The 22,965-nt window shown below is 37.3% G+C and overlaps 1 pseudogene; it reads right to left on the reverse strand.

Annotated features, from left to right (window-relative positions):
* Window positions 1-20,273: 20,273 nt before the first annotated feature.
* On the reverse strand, window positions 20,274-20,362 carry LOC122797450 (annotated as a pseudogene).
* Window positions 20,363-22,965: the final 2,603 nt, after the last annotated feature.

Below are 22,965 nucleotides of genomic sequence, written 5' to 3' on the forward strand. Positions count from 1 at the left end.
ACAAATATGTTTTGGATATTTTTCATAAACATTGGAACCTTCTTATGATCGATGAGAACATTAGATCTCTAGTAGATAACAAACCCAGAGTAGCTTATAAGAACATGTTGTCATTGAATAGGCTACTTTGTTATGATAGAGTCCATACTAATGACAGCACATGTTCAAGGCTTGGCACTTTGCTTGTTCATCATGCAATCAGTGCAGATACATAGCCAATACCCATACGTTCACACATCCTATCACACAAAGAAGTTATGATTTCAAACATTGTGCAACTTGTAAGTCAAGGAATCTAGTTTATTTGGCTGAGTGCCAGTCCTGCAGGATGTTTTACGTGGGCATGACCACCAGATCCCTGAGAGAACGGATCAGAGAACACATATACGCAATATCCAGGAGTAATGCATTGAATGCATTAGCTAGGCATGTGGTTGAGGTTGGTGACAACCACACCTTCAAGTTTCATGTTCTTGAGTTGGTAAAGACAGGCAATAGGTTAGGAAATGTCAAAAATAGAGTAGAAGAGCAAGAGGGCAAGTGGATTGTGAAATTACAGGCAAATAAGTTTGGACTCAATGAAAGGCTTTCCATCAAGCCTTTCTTAGCCTCCAGACCCTTAAATCATTAGAATTACTCATTTACTTTATTTTAGTTTATTTTATTATTATTATTCATTCACTACCAATATCTCTTTATGTTTTTATCACAATGCATTCTGATCTATTCATGTGCCTAATGTCTGTAATGTTTTTAGTACAGGATGTCAACAACATATGATTTTAAACAATACTTTTTTCTATGAATGTTTGTCCCTTTAAATTGAATTAAATTAATTATGACATCATGTGATCATGTGTTTAAAAGGAGCTAGTTTTACTTGGTTTTTATGTCTGAAGAAGCGTTGGGTGTCAACGCGAAAGCGCTAACTTTTATGACTTGCTGCAGCTCCTGTTTGTTTGGAATAAACGAAGCTTTCTCTCAATAGACTGTCATTTGGAGTTATTTGCTGACAAGTTTGTATTTCAGCTGATGGTGCACTCTTTATTTTCTTTTTGTAGATGCTGTGGGTAGAATGAAGTAATAATTGGGAAGGGAGAGAATGGCTAGAGTTTTACTATTTGTAACTACAGATGATAAATGAGAACTTGAGAATATTTTGAAAGTAAAATACATTAAAGTTCTAGTATTTAGCAAAAATATGAAACTGAGTGTGTGTGTGTGTGTGTGTGTGTGTGTGTGTGTGTGTGTGTGTGTGTGTGTGTGTGTGTGTGTGTGTTTGTGTGTGTTTGCAAGAGAGAAAAAAGAGTGGTCACTGACTATCCAGAACAACTCAAGGTTTATTTCAGACATCAAAATTCAGATAATTAATCAAATATTAGACTTGCTTAATGCTGATAGATGTTTACATTTTTGGGGGATTGCTTGGCTTGCCTTCCTGTGGCCCTGTACTTTTGTAACTTAATATTGAGTAAAGTTAGAAGAGGTGGGAATGTGGTAAAACATAATAACTTTATAACTCCTGAATAACTTTTTTATCTTAGAAATAGTATAAAAGAAAATCTTATGTTGTAACCAAGTCATTGTTCCGGTGAACAAAGGCAATGTCTGGGTATCAAAATATTTGGTTGTTGCTATAAATTGCACATTTTAACCATGCTGTGAGCTTCTTCCCTAGTTGTTGTTAGCAAGTGTTCCATTTTTTGTCATTTTTTCATATTATGAGTGGTAGTACAGTGTGCAACATTATAATGAAGGAAGGTCAACTATAACTTTTTGTCAAAAGAAAATACTTCAAAAGACCAAAAGCATAAGGTTCAGTTCAGGTATCTTTATTCTTGCGCAAGGAGATAAAAAATGCAGTTACAGAGTCTGTCTGACTATAATCAGGAAGTGTCACAATTATTATACCTTTCTTTCAAGGCATTGCCAACTACGGCTGATGTAGCAGACCACCAGTTCACAATTCTGTTACTTTACAGATGTTTCTCACATTTCTAGCTGACTCTTCAAAGTTTAAAAAAGATTTTTCAGTAAACAGGATGGCCTTGATGACCACCGGTCAATTATAACTTTCTTGCTATATGATGTTACAAGTCTAGGTACTATGGCTAATTCAAGCACAATGCAAGTACAGATTTCTGAAGCAGTTCATTGTTTATAGTATCTAACTTTCTTGCAGCTTGTGCACTTTTTCATTAGCACGAACAGAGTTTATTGTCCATAATGAATGGATCTATAGAAATTATTATTATTCTCCATTTAATTTCCTGACCTAGCAGAAAATCACCTGCTTTCCAGTACATTTCCAAAGCATAAACATGTATTTTGCTGTGCTTGCAAACTAGGTCAGAGTGCATCTTGCAATGTCAGAAATCACAATTTCAGAAAAGCATGTTTTCAGTTTCAAATAGAACTAATGCTGCATATAGAATACAAATGTGTTAATCTTCCCTTATTTAAAATAAGCATTGCACACATATGTTAATACATATTTTCCTAACATTTCCCCCCTGTTAATACTTTTTATTCTATTTCAAAAGCATAAACAGTTTGTTTCTTCTCCTAACCTCTTCCTTTGGGGATTTGCAGCTAAGAGAGTCATTCAGTTTAAACTTATGAAAGTGTTTCCTTTTTCAATAGTTCTTCAATTTCAGTACTTTGATACAAAGTCTCAGAAACTGACATGTCTATAAAATCTTTGATTATTTTTTTCATGCAGGGAACACCACAGCAAATACATGCTCCTAACAAAAGTAATCCCACACAAATGGCAATCAGGATGTTCATTAGGATGGAACCCCACCCCCCAAACAAATTCTGGAAAAAGTCCATCAGTGGGTTCGGGCCTGGCCTGGTCATGTCTGACACTTGCTGAATCACTTCCAAATGATCGTTGATTTCGTGTTTATTGTCGGGAATGTATGAACAACACTCGTCTTTGATTAAAGCGCACGTACCACCTCTCGCCGCTAGGGTGAAGTCAAGAGCCATGCGGTTTTGAAGCACCACAGTTCTCATCGCATTCAGTTCATCAGTCATTAATTCAAGAGCAGAAAAGGTTGCATTGCTCATGAACTCGAGAAGTTTGGATAGCTTTCTCAGTTCCCAAATTGATTTAACTGCACCATATGCAGTGGCTATACCAGCCCAGGATATGATAGTGTCACTCAACTCCATGTGTGCTAGTTTACTTTTGTCTTTCACGGAGTTATGGTTTCTCCAGCCTGTTACAATCTGTCCCATCGGATTCTCAGGTTTCTTGATTGGATTTTCAGGTTTCTTTGCGACGTCTGTGATGTTTCGAATTCTCCCATGAGGCAAAGCTGTAGTGTGTCTTATGGCCGGGACCAGGTAACCCAAAAAACAACTGCCAGACCAATTCTCAGGCAACCATTTGTATGCCTTTTTCCCACATACGAAATAACAGTTTTCTACCTTAGTATTGATATACACCTTCCCTGCATGAAACATTTTCTTATCTATAATAGACATTTGCTTTAAAAGAACAGGATTATGTTGTATATCACTGACAGTTTTATGCAAGGACTCAAAGTATGAGTCATAATCTGCATCACAAATTGTTTCTGCATTTTTAGCATTTTTAGGTTTAATATAACATTTTTAAGAAACAGTTACATTACATTTGCTCCAACCTACTTGAATCGTGTCATTCTTAAAAAAGCATACAATTCCTGTTTGTGTAACAGGTAGGAATAATGCAATTTTGTCTCTAGATTTTACAGGTGTAGTCTCAAAAATCAAGTTTTCCCAGGTCTCATTGACCCCTAGGGGGACAGCAGCCATCAATAATCCCCCGTATGCTGTTGGTATAGCTGTGCAAATCCAACAATTCGAAATATTAAAAGTCTCAGCATACACATATTTGATTGCTTGGTAAGTGTTAAAGTTCGGATGCCAGTCTATGAGTGTTGAATCACGTTTGTTCAGTCTAGCTGGTGTGGCTGAAGAAAAGAAAGGCCACAGCAAAAGCCACAGCAAAAAGAACATTGTCACTAATGCAGTTATTAAGATGATTATGCAACACTGCTGAAGTCGTTCAGTATTTCTATTATCTCTGGGTCTTGTCATTGTACTGCTGCTGTGTGTTAGCAAGAGTTTTATCAAGTTCAAAGTTTTTGACTAGTTTACAGTGTGTCAAATGAATCCAAGATGAACGTTCTGCAATTCTGACTGCTGTGGGCGTGCTCAGCAGTACTTGATATGGACCTTCCCACTTTGGTGTCGTCCAATTCTTCTTTTTGATTGTCTTCACCCGGACCCAAGTGCCTGGGGCTACTGCTACTTTGAATGGTTTGGTTTGGTCTTTATCTGAAACAGAATTAAACTGTAAAATATGTTTGTTATTCAGCATACTCCTCATATACTCTGCAAGTGTCCAATCTGCTTCCTGGTCTGCAGGCATGAGAGGTTTCCACTGAGGTATATAATAAGCTCTTCCGAAAAACATTTCAAAAGGTGTCAATCCTTTTGCATTCGGAACAGTTCTCATGCTCAACAGTGCCAGGGGCAAACAGTACACCCAGTTCTTCTGTGTATCTACCATGAGTTTTTTAAGCTTATTCTTTAAAACTCCATTGTGCCTCTCTATTAACCCTGCAGATTGAGGGTGATATGCACAGTGATGTTTTAAAGAAATCCCAAAATACCGGCTCAACTGTTGTATAGTTTGGTTAAAGAAATGTGTACCATTGTCACTGTACATCCTTTCCGGTATGCCAAATCTTTGAATAATTTCTTTAACTAGGGTCTTTGCAACAGTGGCTGCATCTGGTTTACTAGTCGGAAAGGCCTACACCCATTTGGAGAACATATCCACAATGACAAGGCAGTACTTTTTATTTTCACATTTGCTCAATTCCATGAAATCCATACAGATAGTATGAAACGGATACGGTGGTGTAGGAAAACTCCCTTGCTTGGGCTTTACTCCCCTTGTGCATGATGTTTATTACAAGTGTGACATGACAGGCAAAATGTTTTAGTGTAGTTTGAAAACCCGTACGTAGCGAATACCCGATTCACTAACTGTACCATCCCTCCTGTTGAGACATGGCTCTGCCCATGGCTCAACAAAGCTGCATATCTAAATAAATTAGACGGTAATATCGGTTTTCCCTCTTTGGAGATATACAGCTCTTCCTTGAGAATTGCTCCTTGTTTTTTCCATATTTGTTTTTCAGCTTGTGTAGTAAGTGCCTGCATTGTTTTCAACATTTCTAAGTCTAAAATCTCAGAAGGTTGTAATTCTTCGCTCAAACGAAATGCTTCTGAGGCTGCTTGCTTTGCAGCTGTGTCAGCTCTCGCATTGCCTTTTGAAATCCTATCTTGTTTTGTATGAGCTATGCATTTACAAATAGCTACTTTCTGAGGCAACTGAATAGAATCTAACAAATCTAAAATAAACTGTGCATGGTTAATCGGTTTGCCAGTAGATGTCACCATTCCTCGATTCTTCCGCTGTTGTGCAAAAACATGTACAGTAGAAAAAGCATACTGGCTGTCTGTAAAAATGTTTACACTTTTACCCTTTGCTAAGGTACATACCCATGTAAAGGCAATCAACTCTGCTGCTTGTGCAGATAAGCTATGTGGTAGAGGTTTCACTTCTACAATCTCAGTATCAGAAACTACTGCATAACCTGTTTGGTTCTGTCCTGTAGGACTCCTTTTGCATGAGCCATCCACGTAATATGTCACCTCGGTATCGTCCAAGGGAACATCCATGAGGTCTTTTGTAGGCAGTGTCTTTTGCTCAATTACCTGCAGGCAGTTATGGGGTGTGCCATCCACAGGAGTTGGGAGCAAGGTAGACGGATTCAAAGTAGTACATTGTTCAATTGTCATGTGAGGTTGGCTCAGCAATATAGTCATACAAGAAAGATGCCTAGCAGGGGAAAGATATGCTACTTTTTCTTGCAGTAAAATGATTGCGACTGCATGAGGCACTCTCAATGTGAGAGGGTGGAATAACACTACTGAGGCTGAAGCCTGCACTGCCATTGCAGCTGCAAGTACTGCTTGTACACAGTGGGGTAGAGACCACACCACTGGGTCCAGTTGTGATGAATAATAAGCAATGGGGCGTTGTTTGTCCCCATGCTGTTGAGTCAATACTGATGTCATATAACTTTGTTTGCAATCTACAGTTTGGAAAAAATGTTTGTGATAATTTGGTAATCCTAAAACTAATGATGATGCTATCAATTGTTTCAGTTTGCAGAAAGTTAATTCTGCTTCTGGTGTCCATTGTATTAAATCTTGTGCTGCCATAGGCTTCTTAAAAATCAGGTTGGTTAAAAGTGCAGATTCCAAAGCATAGTTTGGGATCCAGCTCCGACAAAAATTAGTCGTACCCAGGAAGGACATCATTTCCTTCTTGGTTGTGGGTTTAGGTGCTTGTAAGATCGCTACTTTTCTGTCCTCATCTAATGTTCTGCCATCTTTGGATATTACATATCCAAGGTATTTCACTTGTTTTCTCCAAAGCTGCAATTTATTTTTGCTTACGTTGTGTCCTTCAACTGCTAGGAATTTTAATAATGCTATAGTATCTTCCTTACAATCTCGCTGGGTAGGGGCGGCCAGCAGGATGTCATCAACATAAAGTAAAATTTGACTACCTCTCGGTGGGATAAATCCTGCTAAATTACTTGCCATCTCTTGTGAGAATATCATTGGGCTTTCACTATAGCCCTGTGGTAGTTGCGTATATGTATACCGCTTCCCCTGAAATGTAAATGCAAACCAATACTGGCTGTCAGGGTGTATCGGTATCGAAAAGAATGCGTTGCTGATATCTACCACAGAAAAATACTTCTGTTGAGGCTTTAAATCATTCAACAAGGTATGTGGATCTGGCACCGTAGGTGCTCTTGGTATTACTGCATCATTTACAGCTTGTAAATCTTGGACCATATGCCATTCTCCGTTTGCTTTTTTAACTGGGAATAAGGGTGTGTTGCATGGCGAATCAGCAGATTCCACCAGTATTCCCTTCTTAAGTAAAGCTGCTATGATTGGTTTAATTCCTGCCTCTGCATCATTCTCAAGGGGTACTGTCTCTTTTGTGGTCTAAATGCTGACTTTGGCGTGATAGTAACTGGTCCTGCTGTGCGAATAAGTCCTATGTCTGACTTTCCTGTTGACCAGAGAGTTTCTGGTATATCTAACAAAGCTTTTTCTTCCTCTTCTAACAAGAGGGCTTCTCAGATGTCTTTGCTGGACTGCAAGTGTACAGCTGGATGTGTTTGTGTTATCCAGTTCAGTTTCTGTCTTTGTATTCCCTGCTCTAACAGTTCTGATTCTGTCTGTTTTTCCCATTTTGTGATTTTTTCTCCTAGGTTTACCCATTTTAAATCTTTCTCTTTAGTTAAACTAACATGCGGTATTAGATTCGATTTGTAAAGAGAAAAGAACTCCTAGGGTAATGAACAGCTAACTACACTGTTCCCTTTCATGTCCCAGTACAAATTACACAGTACTAATTTGTTTGCATGATTTCTAAACAATTTTTGTCCATATTCTTTGTCAGGTCCTGGTGTATTACAATAATACAGAGTACAGTGCAACAGGTGTTGTATGTCAATACAAAGGGAGGGGAACTTACTGATTGCTACATTCATTAACTCTTCAGTTACTGCTCCAGGGCCAGTCGTAACTAAGTCCTGGCTGTACCAGTAATATGTCTCACCTTCCGTTTGCACTGTAAAAGTATTAGTTTGTCACTGTGCTTCCATACCCTGCATGGTTGGAACTACTGCTATGCCTAATAGTTGCATAAGATCTCTGCCCAAAAGGTTCACTGGGCATTTTGCAGAAACAACAATTTTGCTTTTCTGAGTTAATCCTGAAACAGGATCTGTTTTTGTAATGTTATGGGAGAGAGGCTCCTGATACAGCTGTCCATTAGCTGATTTTACTAGTATGAAGTCATGTGATTCTGAATTTTCTGGTAGTTTGGAGGGATGTACCAGGGTTCATGATGCCCCTGAATCGCACAAAAATTTGACTTCCCTCCCTTCTACCACGAGTGTCACTTCTGGTTTTGTGTCAGCTAGATAGAGCTCTAAGCTCAGTAAGGCTAGGTCTAATATTTCGTTTTCTTCACTATCGGTAGTTTCCTGCACTTCCTCTATTATCACATTCTCTGCTCCTTCTATCACATTATCATTTGTCCTTTCCCTATTATTCCTATCTAGTGATTCCTGACTTTCATATAGTCAGTCCTCACCTTCATCGTTTTTGTCTTCCACTGCTGCCTTCTTATTTTTCTTGCAATCCCTTGCCAAGTGTCCCTTTTTCCTGCATTTGTAGCACTCACCTCTTTTCTTTCTCCCTTCAAAGTCCTCTGATCGCTGATCAGATTGTTTATTTCCCTGGGCATTCTTTTTGCCCTTTTGTCCGGACTGTACTAAATAAACTTCTCCATCTTCCACAGGAAATACTTGGGCTTTCTTTTTCTTTTTGTTATTAAAATGCCTTTCGGCATGTTTAGCATATTCAAGCAGTGATTGTAATCTGCTTGTACGATGATCTACCATATGTTTAGTAATGAAACTACTTATGGGTGCAATACTGCCTTTCAAAAATGCATTCTTTAACTGCTGCTCATATGGGGAATCTTGTGTCTAATCTTCAGGCATCTGCATTCCACAGTGGTTGTTAAAACATTCTAATAATCTGGCAAAATATCTATCAACAGTTTCACTTTCTTGTTGGATGCATTGATTAATGCAAGTCCAGTCTGCCCTAGGCTTCCATTTCTAAGAAATTCGGTCTGTCAGACCTTTCACTCTATCTAATTCTGTGCTGCTCTGTGGGAGGGGCCTAAGTGCAGCGTCACGGGGATTCCAGTTGCCACTGATCATGTGCCAATCTGGACCTACTATTTGTCTGACTACTTTTTCTACTTCCTCTCCATTTAAGTGATAACTTAATCTCATGCCTTTTAAGTTTTCTAAGAACTTTCTAAAATTAACTTTTGGATGGGGAATTCCCTCTGTGGCTTTCCGGATGTCTTCTGGTGTCCACGGTCTGTATACTAAGAGAGTTGGGTCCTGACCTTCTTGTCCTGCCTGAGGATTTGGTACTTCTATGAGTGGGCATATCTTTTCTTCACTCATAGCCCGTGAATTTCCATTCATTTGATATAATTCAATATCCCCTTTTAAATTACGTGTTCGAGACCTAGTCTCGATAGGATCTCTAACAAATGGTAGAGGTTTTATAGGAATAACTGGATATCGTGGAGGTGGGCCAGTTTGTTCTTTTGCTTCATATTCCGGTAAGGGAGCTGGTAAGGGAACCGGAACCGGAGGGGGCGGAGGGGCCGATGTTATAACTAAGTTATTATCCTCTTTGTCTAGAAACATTGCTTTTGAATTTTTATTCTTTTGTTCTCTTCGGTTTGCTTCCTCAATCCACCTGTGTGCCTGAGGAACTCCTAATTTGCGCTGTTTTTTAACCCGACCTTTAGAATCGGTTTTTAACTGTCTAATAAGTTTGATAAGCGAGGATCTTTCTAGTTTCCCATCAAATTCATATTTATTAACCCATTTAGTATAATGTCCAACGTTGTCGGCGCGTTGTGATTGCATATATTTTGCGTCTTCGGTTAACAGTGGGCTTTGGGGTCTTTTCGTTTTTGTGCACGTATTACCCATTTTGTTCTAACCTTTTAAATGTTACGTAACCCTTTTATTTTTAATGTGGTACCACCAAGTGTTTACAGTCTCTTCAGACTACCTGCCTACTTATTCTGTTTCCCTGATCTATGACATGATAGCAATATTTCTGTCCCTGAATTTTAACAAAATGCTCACAGAACAAATACAATCAAGTCCCTGATCTAAAACAGAAAAAAGTAGATTTACCCTACCTGAGCCTCAGCGATTGGTCACTCACTGTTCAAACGGAACCCGCCTTCAGTCGTACATCAGAAAAGTGGCTGGCCTCTTTTGCATGACAATTCAGTCGGAGGTCTTTCAATGAAGAAGATCCGATGTGGTATCGTCCCTGCACAGTTTCATGCCACCTGGCAAATCTGATCCCAGGCTAAATGAGGGTATCCGGCTCGAAGGACCAAAAAATGTCAAAAGAAAATACTTCAAAAGACGAAAAGCATAAGATTCAGTTCAGGTATCTTTATTCTTGCGCAAGGAGACAAAAAATGCAGTTACAGAGTTTGTCTGACTATAATCAGGAAGTGCCACAATTATTATACCTTTCTTTCAAGGCATTGCCCTCTACGGCTGACGTAGCAGACCACCAGTTCACAATTCTGTTACTTTACAGATGTTTCTCACATTTCTAGCTGACTCTTCAAAGTTTAAAAAAGATTTTTCAGTAAACAGGATGGCCTTGATGACCACCGGTCAATTATAACTTTCTTGCTATGTGATGTTACAAGTCTAGGTACTATGGCCAATTCAAGCACAATGCAAGTACAGATTTCTGAAGCAGTTCATTGTTTATAGTATCTAACTTTCTTGCAGCTTGTGCACTTTTTCATTAGCACGAACAGAGCTTATTGTCCATAATGAATGGATCTACAGAAATTATTATTATTCTCCATTTAATTTCCTGACCTAGCAGAAAATCACCTGCTTTCAAGTACATTTCCAAAGCATAAACATGTATTTTGCTGTGCTAGCAAACTAGGTCAGAGTACATCTTGCAATGTCAGAAAGCACAATTTCAGAAAAGCATGTTTTCAGTTTCAAATAGAACTAATGCTGCATATAGAATAAAAACGTGTTAATCTTCCCTTATTTAAAATAAGCATTGCACACATATGTTAATACATATTTTCCTAACATTTTTGTTTCTGTAATTCTTGTTGATGCTATGGCTAGTATGGTAATAATGTGAAATCACATTAAACTGCCTGAATATGAACACATCTCAGCAGAACAATTAAGCATATGCTGTTTCTAATTATGTCAATCATTAAAATTATAGATGCTTAAATTATTCTGCAGAGACATATATGCAGACAGCAGTAATAACATTCAGCATATCATAACTGTTTCATTTTAAATCCTTCCCGCTAAAAATATTCAAACCCTGGAGTGAGTTGTTGTGAACAGCCATACTCTTTTGTCACCCCAAAATATTCCAGCATAAAATATTTATATTGGTGTTCTTAATGCAGACCAGAAATAGACTACTTGGCAGTTCATGTCATGGCATATGCTTGGAATGGTTTTGTCTGTCTGAGAGTTTTGTTTTCCTTGGGCATCTAATAACCTGTACTATGGTGTGGTCATTTATGGTTATCACTATATCTCTGTTCTTATATTTTATTTTATTTTGTATTCTAAGCTGTTTTAATTCACCAGAAATTGCTAAATACTTGGAGATCTTACTCAGAATCCATTTCAAGCCCTCTTTGCATGTGTTATACTTGACATAAAGTAATTTTAACTGCCTTGCAAATAGAATAACAGTAGTATGAGTCATGTGTATCTTCTATACCTTCAGCAAATCCCTTTTTCACTTTTTCACATTAATTACTCTGTTTTGTTTTCTTCTCAGAGCTGTTTTTACCTTCTACCAGTAGTTACAAATCTTGAGCAAAATGAAGTAAACTGCAGGTGTTTCTAAGGCTGCCAATTTGTAGTACTCCACTTGCTGACATACCCTCCTGTATACTCTTCTTGAGGTGTCAAAGCTATCACTTTACCAAGGAGAGATTAACTGATTACTCTTGCGTGTGCTTCAATGAACATTTAACAAGTATTTAAACTACTTTTGTTAGTATTTTAGCTTTTTAAAACATCTTTAGAATATATGACATTTAAAAAAAGTGGCATGCATTTGGATAATCATGCAGCAACAGAAAACAGACCATAACAATATTTCCATTATTATGTTCATGCAATACACATATATGTTTTTAACAATTTTCATTCACTCCAATGTTACATAAATTACTGTTTCTGTCTTCCACCAAATTACACATCTTCTTGAGAACATTATTCTGCATGTATTATTCCCACAAATTCCATTTATTTCTATATTGCTTGTTCATTCCATTTTCTAAAGATTCAACTTCTGGTTCTTTTATTTCTTTTAGAATATTCTACATTTCACTTATGGCTGGTTTAGATATTATCCATTTTGTAGTAATTGTTTTGTTTGCCAGTCAACAGCATTAAACTTAGTAAAGCCTGATAATGTGTAGGATATTCATATCTTATATCCTAGCTCAAAAGAATCATTACCTTAGTTACAATCATTTATTCTCCAAATATTTCTGATAAAGTATTCCATAGATATTTTTTAAGATTTGTCAACTCACTGCATTTCCAAAACCATGTTCACAATTAATTCTGTCTATATGTCTCATCACATATCCAACCTAAAGAAAAATTTGCTGAAGTCTGCTCAGGGTATATAAATACCTATGGAAACATTTCCATGAAAAAAATCTTAAACCTTCTGGACTTTGTTGCATACATGGGAGCCACACAGATGTTTTCCCAGGCTTCCTAACATTTCATTGAATCAGGATACCTTGAATAGGATAATGTAATTTTGAAGCTGTTGAATATCCTCTTTGCTGAATAGTAAATGTATCAGCAGCTCCATAAGTTCATTAAGTAAGTTCATAAATATATATAAATACATACAAAGATAAATTGTAACCAATCGCAATCAATCAGACAGCATATATCAACACAGATGAGCACCTAGCATATACATAAAGTCTACATAGCACATAGACTCAAACAAGCAAACTCAAAGAACATAATCCTATCCCATGGTCATTATAGCAAATCAGTTTGTATGCTGTAAAAAAAAACTACCTGCGTAGAGCTGAACTGCTGATACTGGCTTTGCATGGCTGCGTTCTTCACCAGTATACCAATGGCAGCTCAACCAAATCTGCTGCAATTATCCCTCATAAAGTATAGCTATAAACACTCTGTGGTGCCACCTTGTTTTATCAAGTAGTTGAATCTTGATGTTATGAACCTGCCGATAATCTCACTATTTATCTAAAGGATGTTTGACAACTTTGGAATAGTGGATGAGATATCCTGCTTCAATTAGAAGTTAAGAAACTGTCTTCCCACTGTTCTTTTGTATATTTCTTTCCAGTCTCTCTTCCCAGTCTTTTATAACTTCTTCTGACTGATTCTTGAATGGTGGTGAAATGTGCTGTCTTTTCTTTAAAGGATTTTATAAATCCTTCATGTATATCTCTCAGCTTTCAGCTTTAGAGTTACAGAAAAACTTAAAAAAATAATTAGAAAAAGGCTCAAAATGAGGGACACTTTTTGAAATGCTGATACTATTAAATTAGGACTTCTCAAAATAATTTCTAGTTGAAGGAAGGAGCAAATATTGGAGAACACACTACAGGTAGACCCTCAAAATTTGAACAGTTAAGAGATATGACATCATATCATCTCTGTTCTTACACTAAGGCACAGTACAAAATATTTACAATGTTATTTTCCTGAATATTTGCTGTGAGATTTATTCTGTTTTCACTTTGCAAAAATGTTTTTGTAAATTACATTTTCCCATTTCTATCACATTGCTAGCTACACTGTAAAATAACAATACTTCATCCAAACCATAATTCTTGACTATAACAAATTAGTAGTTATTCTCTGATTTGTGTATGTTACCAAGATTTGTAAAAGCTGTGGTGGTACAGCAGTAGCATTGTTGCCTCACAGCAAGAGGTTCTCCTGTTCGATTCTTGGCTGGAGTGCCTTCTGTGTGGAGTCTGCATGTCCTCTCCATGGTCGAGTGGCCTCCGAAAGACATGCATGAATGGGCGTGCCTTCGCTGAAGGTCAGGCTGGCAACATGGCACCATAAAAAGTCTACTGCCAATCATTAGTGGACCGGAGTTCCGCTGTGGCAACCCCTAACTGGGAAAAGCTGAAAAGACAAAAAAAAAAACAAGATTTGTAAAATATGTTGTGAGACTGTTTTTTTTCCCCATAGGGAAAATGTCTTTCAGTTTTAACAGTGGATTGTGGATATTCTACTTCACTGGATTTTTTTTTTTGACTGCTGTGCCCCTATTGTTCCTTGGCAAGAGAAGGAACCTGGAGCCACCATTGTTGTCTTACCAATAAATATTGCTATATCATAAATAAAAACTGCAGTTATATATAGGTAATTCCAGTCACCAGATAAAGCTTCCTCAATAATATATATATATATATATATATATATATATATATATATATATATATATATATATATATATATATATACATATACACACACACACACACACACACACACACACATGGGTTACAATTAGTATGTCGAAAGTGCACTACATCGAATTCCACTTCTTTGACATGGCAGAACATCGACAAATGAAGAGCAGACGTTTCCCGCATGGTAAGTTACCATTTGGCCATCCACCTGGACTTTGCCCCGTACCCCCGCGGTAGTGCATTCTTGGAGTTGGAATATTAAGTTAGGGGTGTGTGGGGGGTGAAGCCCCCCATGTAGGGGGCTGTGGGGGGCATAGCCCCCCCATTTGTCTAGTCGGTTTAATGGCAGTTCTTCAGGTCTGGATGGCCAAACAGTAACTTACCATGTGGGAAACTTCGGCTTTTCATTTGTCAATGTTCTGCCATGTCGGAGAAGTGGAATTCAATGTAGTGGGCTGTCGACGTACTAAAGGTAACCTATATACACATATACATATATATATATTTATATATATATATATATATATATATATATATATATATATATATTTATATATATATACATACACACACACACACACACACACACACACACACACACACACACACACACACACACACACAGAGTGGATATAAAAAGTTTACACACCCCTGTTAAAATGTTAAAATGCCAGGTTTTTGTGATATAAAAATGAGACCACAATAAATTATTTCAAAACTTTTCTCACCTTTAATGTGACCTATAAACTGTACAAATTAATTTAAAAACAAACAAATCTGTTAGGAAAAAACAATATAAAAAATACAAAACATACAATACGCTGGTTGCATAAGTGTGCACACCCTTAAACTAATACTTTGTTGTGGGTGCACACCCTTAGACTAATACTTTGTTGAAGCACCTTTTGATTTAATTACAGCATTCAGTCTTCTGAGGGTACACACCGGCGATCAATTAAAAAGACTCTGATTAACCCCAAATAAAGTTTGGCTGTCATAGTAGGATTTTCCTGACATTTACTCAGTTGCCTGCTATAGCAAAAGTCATGGTTCGCAGAGAGCTTACAAAGCATCAAAGGGATCTCATTGTTGAATGGTATCAGTCAGGAGAAGGTTACAAAAAAATTTCCACAGCATTGGATATGCCATGGAACACAGTGAAGACAGTCATCAAAAAATGGAGAAAATATGGGTCAACAGTGACATTGCAAAGAACTGGACATTCTTCCAAAATTGATGAAAGACAAGTATGAAAACTGGTCAGGGAGGCTGCCAAGAGACCTATTGCAACACTGAAGGAGATGCAGGAATTTCTGGCAAGTACTGATTGTGTACTACATGTGAAAACAATCTTCCATATTCTCCATATGTCTGGACTACGGGATAGGGTTGCAAAATGAAAGCCTTTACTTACACAGAAAAACACCCAGGGCTGGCTACAATTTGCAAAACAATACATCAAGTCTCCCAAAAGCATGTGGGAAAATATATTATAGTCTGATGAAACCAAGGTTGAACTTTTTGGCCACAATTCCAAAAGGTACGCTTGGCGCAAAAACAACACTCTGCATCACCAAAAGAACACCATCCCCATGGTGAACCATGGTGGTGACAGTATCATGCTTTAGAGTTGCTTTACTTCAGCTGGAACTGGGGCATTAGTCAATGTGGAGGGAATTATGAACAGTTCCAAATGCCAGTCACTTTTGGCCCAAAGCCTTCAGGCATCTGCTAGAAAGCTGAGGATAAAGTGGAATTTCACCTTTCAACACGACAATGACCCCAAGCATACATCCAAATCAACAAAAGAATGGTTTCACCAGAAGAAGATTAAAGTTTTGGAATGGCCCAGCCAGAGCCCAGACCTAAATCCAATAGAAAAATCTATGGCGTGACCTGAAGGGGGCTGTGCATGACAGATGCCCTCCCAATATGACAGATTTGGAGTCCTTTTGCAAGGAAGAGTGGGCAAATATTGCCAAGTCAAGATGTGCCAATGCTGATAGACTCCTACCCAAGAAGACTGAATGCTGTAATTAAATCAAAAGGTGCTTCAACAAAGTATTAGTTTAAGGGTGTGCACATACAAGAAAGTATTAGTTTAAGGGTGTGCACACTTATTCAACCAGCATATCGTACATTTTTTATTTTTTATATTTTTCCCCTAACATATTTGTTTGTTTTTCAAACTGAATTGTACAGGTCACATTAAAGGTGGGAAAAGTTTTGAAATGATTTATTGTGGCCTCATTTTTTTTATATCACAAAAACCTGGCATTTTAACAGGGGTGTGTAAACTTTTTATATCCACTGTGTATGTATAACTCTCTCTCTCTCTCTCTCTCTATATATATATATATATATATATATATATATTATCTAGATGTAGTTATGCCACCTTCAATGAAATGGACTTTTAAATAAATGGTCATTCAACTAAATGGACTTTTAATTATTTTAACACACTGAGTTTCCATTCAACAAAACTCAACACATGATAAACACTATGCCATGCCCCCAGAGTAGGATCCTTCATCTGCAGAATTGTAAGACACACAAAGAATAATTTTAAATCCTTTTCAATCAGTTTCAGAGTCTGAATTGTTCTCATATTCATTGCTGGCCTTTAACATATATGATATGTTTCCATTTAACATACTGGCGTTTCTTAAGCCTCAAGCTGGGCAAAGGGAACAAATTTTCAAGACTGCTTCACCTTTTGTGGAGTTCATCATTCCATTCTATTCCTGGTAGTTACCCACAAATCAAGGAAATGGGGCTCAGTTTAATGCAGCCCTATGTCATTGGAAGCCTGAATATTCCACACAGTAATGATGTTACTGCAAGGGTAAAAAACATCAAACTATATAGCAGTGGATGACTCTCATTTAACTGACCTAGTTGCATTTACCACTGAACACCGGTGAGAAATTTACTAGAGTTATCAGTTTCTCAGCATCAAGCAGTGATTTATCCCTTTTCCCACTCACCACTGCATCACACAGCTGAGGACTTATACTATTGGTACTGAGACTGGTTGACTGCATATCTGCATCATAAACACACTTTTTCCCATTTTCCACATAGAATTGGGATGTCACAACAACAATGACCATTATCTAGAGCCAATGTCCTCATCTCTGGGTATCTGGTACTGCCATGATCATTCTTCCGTGCGATATACATGTGCACACTTACACCGTTGTGCAATTTAGGATATCTAATCCACCTACTGCACATCTTGTGGGTGGAAACTGAAGAAAACCCATGCAAACACTGGCAGAACATGTACACTCTACACAAAAGGCACCCCAGCCAAGAATCAAACCAGAAAATCTCTTACTGTAAGATAACATTGCCAACCACTACAGCACTGTGCCATTCAAATACATACTCTACAGACAAAAAGTCAAATTCCTCACATTTAAATATTAATGTATTGGCTTTAGTTCGCTGAGAAAGTCTGATTGAGACTGATAGCCCATTTTCAGTGGAGGCCTGGGGAGAAATGTACTTTCAGACAAATAGCCATTCAACTACATTACACCGTTACACTGTAAAGAACAGTTTTGGACAAGTCCAACTCACAACGTTTATTTCCATTTTATCACATTAGCTGCTTTTTCTTTGTTTATTAGTATACTAATCCATTTATTTAACTACTTATTTATTTCTGATTATGCATTAACCAGGTAAATGGGATACTCCATAGACAATCCTTTAGATGAAATATATAAAAAATCCCTTGACACGTATCACAAAGAATAGAGGAAGTTCTGATGCCCTGGACAAATTTACCCTAGCAGTATAAATACCACCTTGGGTCCCCCCTGAAAAGAGGCCTAATGGGACTGACCCCATCACAGATAGATAGATAAATAGATAGATAGATAGATAGATAGATAGATAGATAGATAGATAGATAGATAGATAGATAGATAGATAGATAGACAGATAGACAGATAGACAGATAGATAGATAGATTAGATAGATAGATAGATAGATAGATAGATAGATAGATAGATAGATAGATAGATGATAGATAGATAGATAAAATTTTCATGATCCTGGCCATAAGGTCAATTGTAAATATAGCATATAGAGACGATGTTGTGCACTCCTACAACCATCCAACATATTTAAACATATTCCCATGTGCATCATGCCTAAGGATGCTAATGATACCTTCAGTGAACAGTGGTTTCTCTGTACAGTCTTAATACTTCTAGACTTCTTATGTACTAATAATGTTCATCTACAAAATGTTGTAACAGATCTCCCATCACAGCCTACATCTGTACTAGTGCAGCAGGTTCTTCAGGAGTTTGCAGTCACTACCTGGTCTTCAAGGCTAGTAGTAGTCTCCACACAAATTGGTGCAAAGTATGGCTGTTGCCTGTGTCTTTGATGCCAGAAAAATAAAAGAAGAAAAATAAAATGCTCGTTGCCTATAATATCAAAATATCTGAAAGAAAGAAATACAAGCATGAGTTTAGCAGCTCTTTCAAGGTAAACATACTGCAAACCCTATATGATTTAGCTCAAGATTCTGCTCAATACTTAACCTCAGTGGACAGGTATAAGTTGTTTACATTTGGTCTTGCTGATTCATTTCAGTCTGTGGGGTCACTTGATAGCAAGAATTGTCAGTTTAGTGATGCGTATAACAATTCTGACCAAAAGAATCACAGCAGGGTCAGAGAAATATCATCAACTTGACAAGACCTTTTTCAGCAGATAGACAACCCAGTGAAAATGTGGAGGAAACAATATTGAGCCATAACCATTAGTGTCCATCTATAAAAGGGAGTCACCTCAAGTGCTTTCTCATTTCATGTTTATTGCTCAAACATAATCATCACTATTTTGTTACTTTACTGGTCATTTATTTGGGCCTCAACTCTTTGGCAGTGATAAACATATTTTTCCTTTAATTGTTTATGTCCTGCTTTCAGTTTTGTTGCTCTTGGCTATTAATGTTGACCCTTGAAAAAAACATCAAGAAGTGCTCTTGTTGGCATCAGACTAGTTATTTTGTTCTGGGGAAAACTGCAACACAGGTAACTGTGATCACTGTGCAAAATTTTATAGAAATATACTCTACGAGAGCTACGAATTTCCATGCATTTTCAAATATTAAAAGCATGAAGTCTTGTATTTTCCTTTTCCTTTCTTTCTTGACCACTTTTTCATCTTCCTTTCCAAAGAAAGTTGCTGAGAGGAAGCATTTAAAGACAGACATAATAGAACAGTGAAGGCAGTAGGGCCCAATGGAGCCTGCTAAGATAAATGCCTCATGGCCACGCCCCAGTATCTGAAATGCCCAAGTTTAACCTGCTCAAGAAGACTATTAAGTCATTGGTTGATAGCTCTTGGATGTGCTCTCTGACTCTGATGGTTGACGTCCTGCCTGTCTTTCTTCTTCTCTACATTTTACCCACCTTTTTATAGAGTGCCAGGCAAACAGAACAGGGACATGCTGTTCATCTAACTATGATGCCTGATACTATTTTTTTCCATAGCACCCCAAATGGTTTCCACAGTAAACAGTTATCTGAGATGAAACCAATAATTGGACAGTTGTTCCTTAAAGCATCTCAGCATCATATGATTTCTAAAACAAAATCTGTTTTATATGCCTACACTTGTAATGTGAATTTATGCTCCTCGGATCTTCCTGTCATCGGTGATCTGCTGTGGTGACCCCTAACCAGGAAAAAAGCCGAAAGAAGAAGAAGAAGGATCTTCCTGTCATCCTACTGTTTCTTCAATACATGTTTTTCCCTTCTAGCTGCAACCTGCTCATCTGAGGCTTTGGCATCTGTTCTTCAAACATCTGATGCAATGTTTATTTCACTCCCCAGGCTGAGTATGAAATGTTTGTCATGAAATACTTTGATTCATTAAAAGAACCTATTTAAGCATCAGTCCCTGTAACAAAGAATTTCACCCCTTGGGTTATGAAGAAGAGGAAGATATCTCCTGTCTTCCTACATTCTTTAGCCCTGAAGAGGAAGATATGAGTCTTTAAGTCTGTGATGAACAGATTTTCTTTCTCCTTTAGGTTTGGACATATAATTAGTTTTCAATTAGCAGTAATCACGCCTCTGATAAACCTCATTGGCTATGATACTGCCACTGCGCAAAGCTAATATAATAAGATAATATTATAATATATTATATAATTATTATTATTATATATTATTATAATTATATATTATATAATATATAATTATAATATAATAAAATAATAATAAAATAATCTAGGAAGTAAGGTTTATTTTCTTTCTTGAGGGTGTTTCATTTAATGAAACACTTTTCTTATGAAAGATCATTACCTGTTGGCGTTTAGAGGAAGAAGAATTGTCATCTCTCAAAGTTCTAACCTAGGCTCTTACAAACTTTGATGAATCTTTGTTTTATTCCTGTTTAGACAATGTGATTGAAGTACATTTTCAGTAGCCTGATTCTCATGAGGCCAGATAACAGCACATTTTGTACAGGGACCTTGCAACTGATTCACCTGTAGCTGACTTACAAATCCACTAAGGATCAAAAAATTCAGTTTCCCTGAATAACTTGCCTTTTGTCAGAGTTGGTGGAATTTTCATGGATATGGCGAGATGCACAAATCATCCTCATTGAATACTATGGATATTAGTTTCCAGACCAGGATGGCTAAACAGCAGGGTGAGATCCTTCAGCAAACTGAAGACATAACAGAAAAAGAACATTTAAACTAATCAGACTGCTATAAAACTTTCAGTTTATTATGGGTGGTTATTATATTTAATATACCTCTTGCAGAGCTGTTAATTATTAGAAGGCATGCTTGGCAGTACAGCTGGCCATTTGTAGATTATGTAAAGGTTATATTACTGAAAACAGCTGCAATCAAATTCTTCATATTTTGATCTACACAGAAGTTTCTCTGGGACCCTGAAGATAAAAGCAAAACAACACAAGAGACCAATTAAAGTGATTTGTTACAGTTTTTTTAAGTGCTCGGACTTAGTTTTGCATATGTTGCAATAGCAGTATGACTTGCCATAGTGACAACTGTTATGTGTGTTTTCTTAGGGAGAATTATTTATTTATTTCCTAGCTGAAACTGTCAAGCCAGAGTATTCTGCTGGCATTCTGAAACTCGTTTTTCAGAAACTCCACCCTCCAGCATGATGTCATGTTAGGTTAACGGTGCTAGAGCAGAGGTGGAAATATTGAAGCATGACAGACTTTTTTCAGAGACTTGCTTTCATTTTTTTCCCCTGGGCTTCAACTGAGACAGGATAGAAACACTGTAAGTGCATTCACATTCAGTTTTGTAATTTTATGAATATTGTACTGACAATTTTACTGTTTTATATGGTACTACCTTTCAACGAGTTACAGCTAAGTTTGTGTAGTGATGAAATAGGTTATATCTGTGTGCTCTACTGCTGGCAGCCTCATGCTTGTTGCAGTTCATTTTTAATAATAGAATGAATGGTGTGTTTTGTTTCTGTGGAAATAGTTACTCATTTATGTATTTTTTCAGGCATCTAAGCTAAGGTTTAATGTTAGTTATACTGTGAATACCTCTCAGCTGTCCTGAATATTGTAGAATGCCCCTGACTGGGTTTTCAAACACACACACTCACATACACACACACACACACACACACACATACACACACACACACACACACACACACACACACACACACACACACACACACACACACACACACACACACACACACACACACACACACACACACACACACACACACACACCTGTAACACAATACCATTGCATACTTCATACATGACTACCATGTGCACATCACAGTCTATTTCTGTGATCTACTTCCAGCATTTCGTCCGCTCTCTCTATCACTCTCCAGACAGAGTCAGGAATAAGCCTCTGTTCCATTATAAACTGCACTATATACCCTGTCCTGTAGTTTCATGGTACATGTTCTTCATAATGTCACACTTCGCATAAAAAAGATCTAAAAGAATGCACCAATTTTCATTCATTTTTTCAAGAGCAACTATGTATGCGTGTGTGTGTGTGTGTGTGTGTGTGTGTGTGTGTGTGTGTGTGTGTGTGTGTGTCTGTGTGTGTGTGTGTGTGTGTGCATGCGGATGTGTGTTTTAACAATGTATGACAGACCTTCTGTGAGGATCATTATAATGCTCATTCCTAATTTCATTTTCATAACTAAGTTTCAAACAGAACCATATCATTCTCTAACTCCCTCCACTTCATTTCAAACAAAAACACTTTATCCGTACACTTACTGTCACTCAAAACATTAATAAAAACACAGTGCAGCATTGTGAATCAAATGTGATAACAGTACATGTAACCACAAAATGAAAGAAAGTAATGCAGTCACCAGTTAAGAAAAAAAAAAATATATATACACACACACACACACACACACACACACACACACACACACACACACACACACACACACACACACACACACAGTGGATATAAAAAGTTTACACAACCCTGTTAAAATGCTAGTTTTTTGTGATATAAAAAAATGAGACCACAATAAATCATTTCAAAACTTTTCCCACCTTTAATGTGACCTATAACTTGTACAATTCAATTGAAAAACAAACAAATCTGTTAGGGGAAAAATATAAAAAAATAAAAAATGTACAATACGCTGGTTGCATAAGTGTGCACACTCAAACTAATAATTTATTGTGTGCACACTCTTAAACTAATACTTTGTTGAACCACCTTTTGA

Source organism: Protopterus annectens, chromosome 3.part0 (assembly GCF_019279795.1).
Source record: "Protopterus annectens isolate FY-2018-M chromosome 3.part0, PAN1.0, whole genome shotgun sequence".
Taxonomy (NCBI): Eukaryota; Metazoa; Chordata; order Ceratodontiformes; family Protopteridae; genus Protopterus; species Protopterus annectens.